Source organism: Poromitra crassiceps (assembly GCF_964638095.1).
Source record: "Poromitra crassiceps genome assembly, chromosome: 8".
Lineage (NCBI taxonomy): Eukaryota > Metazoa > Chordata > Actinopteri > Beryciformes > Melamphaidae > Poromitra > Poromitra crassiceps.
The window spans coordinates 49,730,032-49,737,531 of record NC_139629.1 but is presented as its reverse complement, the minus strand read 5'-3'; the positions used below and the strand labels follow the sequence as shown (position 1 = coordinate 49,737,531).

General features: G+C 45.8%; 1 protein-coding gene across 1 annotated transcript in view; it reads right to left on the bottom strand.

Annotated features, from left to right (window-relative positions):
• The window catches only part of LOC310780781 (neuron navigator 1-like), a gene marked incomplete at its 5' end in the record, with an annotated part of 165,525 nt that overhangs the window by 155,082 nt on the left and 2,943 nt on the right, over positions 1-7,500 (bottom strand).

Sequence of the window (7,500 nt, the reverse complement as noted above, 5' to 3'; positions counted from 1 at the left end):
CCTGGTCGCTGCACTAGTGCATCTTCTGGTCGGTCGGGGTGCCGGTTTGGGGGGGAGGGGGGAACTGGGGGGAATAGTGTGATCCTCCCCCACACTATGTCCTGCTGGTGAAACCCCCCTCGCTGTCAGGTGAAAAGAAGCAGCTGGCAACTGCACATGTGTCAGAGGAAGCATGTGCACAACCTGTCACCAGTCACTTATCATCTCCCGCCTGGACTACTGCAACGTGCTCCTGGCCGGCCTTCCTGCCACCGACATCCGACCGCTTCAGCTCATTCAGAACGCTGCAGCCCGTCTGGTGTTCAACCAACCCAAATTCTCTCACGTCACTCCCCTCTTCCATCTTGGCTCGCATTAAATTCAAGACACTGGTACTGGCCTACAGGGCAGTACACCAGTCAGCTCCCCTGTACCTGCAATCTATGGTCAGGTTCCAAACCTCTCAGCGCTCCCTTCGCTCCTCCACCAGTGCAGGTCGCCTCGCCCCTCCTTCGCTACGGGCGCTCAAAAGTCGCTCATCCCGATCTCAACTCTTCTCGTCCCTGGCACCTCAATGGTGGAACGAGCTTCCACCTTCGGTCAGGACGGCTGAATCACTGCCAATCTTTCAGAAAAGACTAAAGACACACCTTTTCAGGCTCCATCTGGGCCCTTCTTGATCTAACTTCTTTCTCTCTCTTCATAAAAAAAAAAAAAAAAAACTACTAACCTAAACTAAACTTGTACGGTACCACTGTTCCTTCAGAAGTTGTAGTTGTCATAGACTGTGCTCCATAGTTGATTGCTCTATTGCTGACAAAAATATGTTATTGTAAGTCGCTTTGGATAAAAGCGTCTGCCAAATGACGTAATGTAATGTAATGTAATGTAATGTAATGTAATGTAATGCACAACGACCGGGTCAGCAGCTGGAAATGGCCAAGTACAATTGGCGAGAAAAATGGGGGGGAAATCCAAAAAGTATGAATGATATTATTATGATGTCCTTTCATCTCTTTGTCTGCACACACCTGTCTGTCTGCACACACCTGTCTGTCTGCACACACCTGTCTGTCGCTTTCTCTCCTTCCTTCTTGCTCAAATCCCTCAATCCAACAACCTTATTGTGTTCCTCTGTTCCTCTCTCCCTCAGTTCACCCCTCTCTCTCTCACCCCCTCTCTCTCCACCCCCTCTCTCTCCCCCCTCTCTCTCTCCACCCCCTCTCTCTCCCCCCTCTCTCTCTCTACCCCCTCTCTCTCTGTCACATCTCTCTCTCTATATCTCTCTCCCTCTGTGCCCACACACACACTCTCCCCTCCCTCCCACTCTGCCCTCCTGCCTGCCTGCCTCCCTCCCTCCACTGGCTAAATGACAGTGATTACAGCATCAGCCCACCCTCCATGTAAAGCAGCAGCTTCAGAGACACTTCAACGCCTGCTAGGGGACCAATTACAAGTCCACAACCACAGGCCCAGGACAGCCCGAGCACTTTAAAGACAGGGGGTTGGTCCATCCAGGACAGCCCGAGCCCTTTAAAGACAGGGGGTTGGTCCATCCCCCGCCACAAGCATCTGGGTGACACTTCCTTCTGCATTAAAAATAGCATTTTATGTACAAACAGTCTACAGATCTATTCTGGTGTTGGACAGGACCAGAAGAAATGCAGTGACATTTAGATACTGTACATTTGTGTGTGTGTGTGTGTGTGTGTGTGTGTGTGTGTGTGTGTGTGTGTGTGTGTGTGTGTGTGTGTGTGTGTGTGTGTGTGTGTGTGCGCGTGTGTGTGTGTGTGTGTGTGTGTGTGTGTGTGTGTGTGTGTGTGCACATACTGTACACACATAAACATACTTCCTGAGAAATTGGCATATGATACCTGTAATTATTCAGCTCTATTTAAGTCCCTCTCCTAGGGGTGGGGAAAAAAATCGATACACCACAGTATCGCGATATTTTGCCTGACGATATTGTATCGATATTTGGACGCCAAGTATCGATATTGCAAAAAAAAAAAAAAAAAAAATTGCAGGCCATGCCAGGCCACCGGGCTACTATAAACTTTAGTTCCAAGGCCAGCAGTAAACAAACGGTAGCATATTTTCATTTTGTTTGAACAGTAACAGTTTTGTCATAACAGTAATTTACAAATTCCCCAGTTACTGAATGGGCTGCACAAGATGTTTTGTGTAAGTGAAGTGAAGTTGCAAAAACTACATACTGTAAGTACAGTAGTCCACAGTCCACACACACATCCAGTTAAGGTGGACTGTAAGTAGACTGTAACAAACAGTTCAGTTTGTCAGGTGCATGCAACTATGACATGACTTTATGAAAGTTGTTGGTCTGTCTACTTGACAATGTTGCTGCAATAAAATGGTTGAAGTCAGATGTACAGACTGAAAAATTGTTCTTATATAAACCAGATGTTGACAAAGTTTTCCTTTGGGGACATCATTTGCAGTTGAAAAAGTAAGAAATCGCAATATATCGAAATATCGCAATATTCAATATATCGCAATATCGATATATCGCAATATCGAAAATATCGCAGTATCGCAATACTATCGTATCGTGACTCAAGTATCGTTTCAGTATCGTATCGTGGGCATCTGGTGATTCCCACCCCTACCCTCTCCACACATGTGCTTTACAATAACACACTTGTTAACACACTTGTACTCACACACAGGCCAGATATTATACTGTACCATCACAGATATTATACTGTACCATCAAGGCCAAAAGGCCAGTGATGTGGATGCCCTGGAGTGTGGCTGTGCCCCTTCTCAAATGAACGCTGCACAAGGTCAGGTTGGCATCATGCCCTGTTTCTAACTGACCATGATGCCCTTAGAAGAAAGTTGTGGATTTCCTCATTGACCCCATTACTGTCTGTCTGATACAACATTGTTTCCTCCCATTTAAAGGTTTGTTATAAAATACGCTTACAAGATTTCTGACACTTTTATTTCGGTACAGCAGTGCACATACAGTAATATAAGGCTCAGCCTTTCGGTGACGTTCTAAGGTAGTTCTTTTGAGCTAACTATGCTAACTTGAGGATATGCTGACTTGACTTGAGAAACAAAATATATTGCAATGTCCGTTTTTTCCAATATCGTGAAGCCCTGAATAGAATAGAATAGAATAGAATAGAATAGATAATATTGGAGACGTAATATTTCTTCATTTAATTTCATTTGATTATGAATGTGTGCTTAGGATGTATAGACGGTTTTAACTTAACAATAACAACTGTCACAACCCACCTGAATATCCGGTCTACTTCCTGTATACATAGCGCAGGCTGATATTCGGCTCATATTAAATGTTAACGTTAGGCCATGTCTCCAACAGACACAAACAATGTAGCCTATTTCTGTCTTTATGTCTTGTAATAGTTAGTAGTTGTTGTTGATAGTTGCGATAACAACCACCCCCATCGGGGGATGTGCACGCGCTGGGTAGTAGGAAGCGTTGTTGTCTGGTCCGGAGCTAGCCTGAGAGGCTAATAAAAGCTACATGTTACAGAGTAAGCTATCAGTACGTTATTGCACGCATAGGCCTATCTTTACATTTAAACGTTTAAATAGCAAAAATAAAGAAATAGAAATAGAAGTAGGCTATGTCAGTGTTTTCCCCTGAACAGCTGAGAAAGTGGACACTGTAAATACAAGTTGAAATGTTGAGATGTGATGTAAGTCGCTTTGGATAAAAGCGTCTGCTAAATGCAATAAAGTAAAGTAAAGTAAAGAGTTAGCGGTAATGCAACATTTAAGGATGCCAACCGCCATAAAACACAGAAGAAGAAGCTGAGAAAAAGGAAGTGCTGTGGTGTTGCAGCTGGTGAAAACCGTCTATATTCTATCTGTAAAGGGCATCTTTTTGGTTGCTGTGGTCAAAGTGGCCGACTGGCCTCACTATAAAGTCACATGACTTGTGTAGCCAGAGGGAGACACTAAGACTATAAAGTCACATGACTTGTGTAGCCAGAGGGAGACACTAAGACTATAAAGTCACATGACCTGTGTAGCCAGAGGGAGACACTAAGACTATAAAGTCACATGACCTGTGTAGCCAGAGGGAGACACTAAGGCTATAAAGTCACATGACTTGTGTAGCCAGAGGGAGACACTAAGGCTATAAAGTCACATGACTTGTGTAGCCAGAGGGAGACACTAAGGCTATAAAGTCACATGACTTGTGTAGCCAGAGGGAGACACTAAGGCTATAAAGTCACATGACTTGTGTAGCCAGAGGGAGACACTAAGGCTATAAAGTCACATGACTTGTGTAGCCAGAGGGAGACACTAAGACTATAAAGTCACATGACTTGTGTAGCCAGAGGGAGACACTAAGGCTATAAAGTCACATGACTTGTGTAGCCAGAGGGAGACACTAAGGCTATAAAGTCACATGACTTGTGTAGCCAGAGGGAGACACTAAGGCTATAAAGTCACATGACTTGTGTAGCCAGAGGGAGACACTAAGACTATAAAGTCACATGACTTGTGTAGCCAGAGGGAGACACTAAGGCTATAAAGTCACATGACTTGTGTAGCCAGAGAGAGACACTAAGGCTATAAAGTCACATGACTTGTGTAGCCAGAGGGAGACACTAAGGCTATAAAGTCACATGACTTGTGTAGCCAGAGGGAGACACTAAGGCTATAAAGTCACATGACTTGTGTAGCCAGAGGGAGACACTAAGGCTATAAAGTCACATGACTTGTGTAGCCAGAGGGAGACACTAAGACTATAAAGTCACATGACTTGTGTAGCCAGAGGGAGACACTAAGGCTATAAAGTCACATGACTTGTGTAGCCAGAGGGAGACACTAAGGCTATAAAGTCACATGACTTGTGTAGCCAGAGGGAGACACTAAGGCTATAAAGTCACATGACTTGTGTAGCCAGAGGGAGACACTAAGGCTATAAAGTCACATGACTTGTGTAGCCAGAGGGAGACACTAAGACTATAAAGTCACATGACTTGTGTAGCCAGAGGGAGACACTAAGGCTATAAAGTCACATGACTTGTGTAGCCAGAGGGAGACACTAAGGCTATAAAGTCACATGACTTGTGTAGCCAGAGGGAGACACTAAGGCTATAAAGTCACATGACTTGTGTAGCCAGAGGGAGACACTAAGGCTATAAAGTCACATGACTTGTGTAGCCAGAGGGAGACACTAAGGCTATAAAGTCACATGACTTGTGTAGCCAGAGGGAGACACTAAGACTATAAAGTCACATGACTTGTGTAGCCAGAGGGAGACACTAAGGCTATAAAGTCACATGACTTGTGTAGCCAGAGGGAGACACTAAGGCTATAAAGTCACATGACTTGTGTAGCCAGAGGGAGACACTAAGGCTATAAAGTCACATGACTTGTGTAGCCAGAGGGAGACACTAAGACTATAAAGTCACATGACTTGTGTAGCCAGAGGGAGACACTAAGACTATAAAGTCACATGACTTGTGTAGCCAGAGGGAGACACTAAGACTATAAAGTCACATGACTTGTGTAGCCAGAGGGAGACACTAAGGCCATTCAAGCTTCATACACACTTCAAAGCTACAGGCCGTGGATCCCCCTCCAATCCAACGGACACTACATCAAACACAATGATTCACCAAGCCTCTGATAAAGCCATATCTCTGATCCACCCCCACAGAGTCGACTGACCGCGCCAGTGCATGACTAGGGCTGTGGGTTAGGAGCAAACCATTACTCAAAGGCATGGGGGGGGGGGGGGGTTATGTTGGGTTACGGCTTTCAGGTCAATGAAGCTGGGAAGAAGAACATGCAGGAGAGAGAGAGAGAGAGAGAGAGAGAGAGAGAGAGAGAGAGAGAGAGAGAGAGAGAGAGAGAGAGAGAGAGAGAACAGGGAATAGTGAAAAACTTCTTGACAGCTCTTGGATCAAAGCGATATGAATGTGCCGCGTTCCATTTGCCTAAGAACTCGTAAGTCCCAGCTGGGAATCACGTTGCACCCGAGTTGATCGTGTTCCAGTAAAACAGTCGGAAAACCAGCCAGGGTTAGCATTACCTAGGCTATCCATTCATTGTTAGCCGTAACAGTTAGTAAAAGCATTATGCTGTATGTAGAAACGGCCCATAATGGCCCACCGTCAGGCCTGTTCTTGGGGCAGTCGATGCCTACCAGCCGGCGCGCCACGACGTAATGATGATGACATCATCAACGATGACAATGATGTCATAGCATAGAGTTCACCTGTGAGGTCATCGGCGATGTCAGACATAACACAGATGATGTCATAGCTCCCTCGAACGTTGTGACATCACCAATGACGTGATGTCATACACCGGAACGCGACCATATAAACAAAGTGTTCCGTGACGCTATACCACATCCGAGAGATTCTTGCTTGATTCCTTCGAGATTCCTTCGACTTCCATACTTCTTCAGGTATTCTTACTCCCTAATAATGTCAACCATTAGCACAACCAAATCCGGACCCGAACTGAATCCTGGCCATCTTACAACCAGCCAGGCCCTGGTGACCGACTGCCTTACACCCAGACAGGTCAACAGTGGTAATTCAACCGCGTCCCAGGACCGACATCTCGGTCCCTATCTCCATCTCCGTGATTCTGACCGATCACAGCGCGTGAGCCCTCATACACGATCCAGCACACTTCACGAGGCAAGCCCAGAAGCTTTGCCCCCAGCAAGCACACAAGCTTCGCTACAATTTGGTCCTCAGAGCCGGATCCACAAGTCCTCTGACCCACAAGCTTCGATACACTGTATTTTGTACATACAAACACTGTATCATAAGTAACATGCTCTTCAGATAGAAGTTAGACAGTACTGTGTGTATAACTGATTTAAATTAATGAGACAACAATGACAGAAGTGCTTATACTGTATACAGTGTATTACTACTAGCCTACAGCTTTCACTATTGTTGATGCGGGAGCTGCCATCTTTCATTTTAAGGTCAGAGTTGGTGAGGTTCCCGCGACTTTTGAAGTATAGGAAGGAACTCACAGTTCAGGTGATGTCACGGAGAAATGGGAAATTACGAGTTCCCACCAGTGCAAATGGAACTTGGAATATTGGCCAGGGAACTGGGAGGTAACTCCACCCCCACCCTCTCTCTCTCTTCTATCACTCCATCACTGACCCACACATCAGCACTGTCCTCCTCCATCATCCTAACATGCTGAGCCCATCTCTCTCACCCATCTCCTCATCTCACAACCACTGGAGTCAGCAGAGCTCCAGGCTGACACACACACACACACAGAGTATACACACACACACACACACAGGCGCATGCACACACACACACACAGGCGCACGCACGCACACACACACAAACACACACACACACGCGTGCACACACACACACACACACACACACACACACACACACACAATTAGGCCAACCGAGTTGCGACATGGCTCCCCAGCACTGAATGGGAGCGTGACAAACATGCATTTGGACAGAGAGTGGTTGTCCCTTTAGTCTTAGTCTTCACTGAGTCTATTCA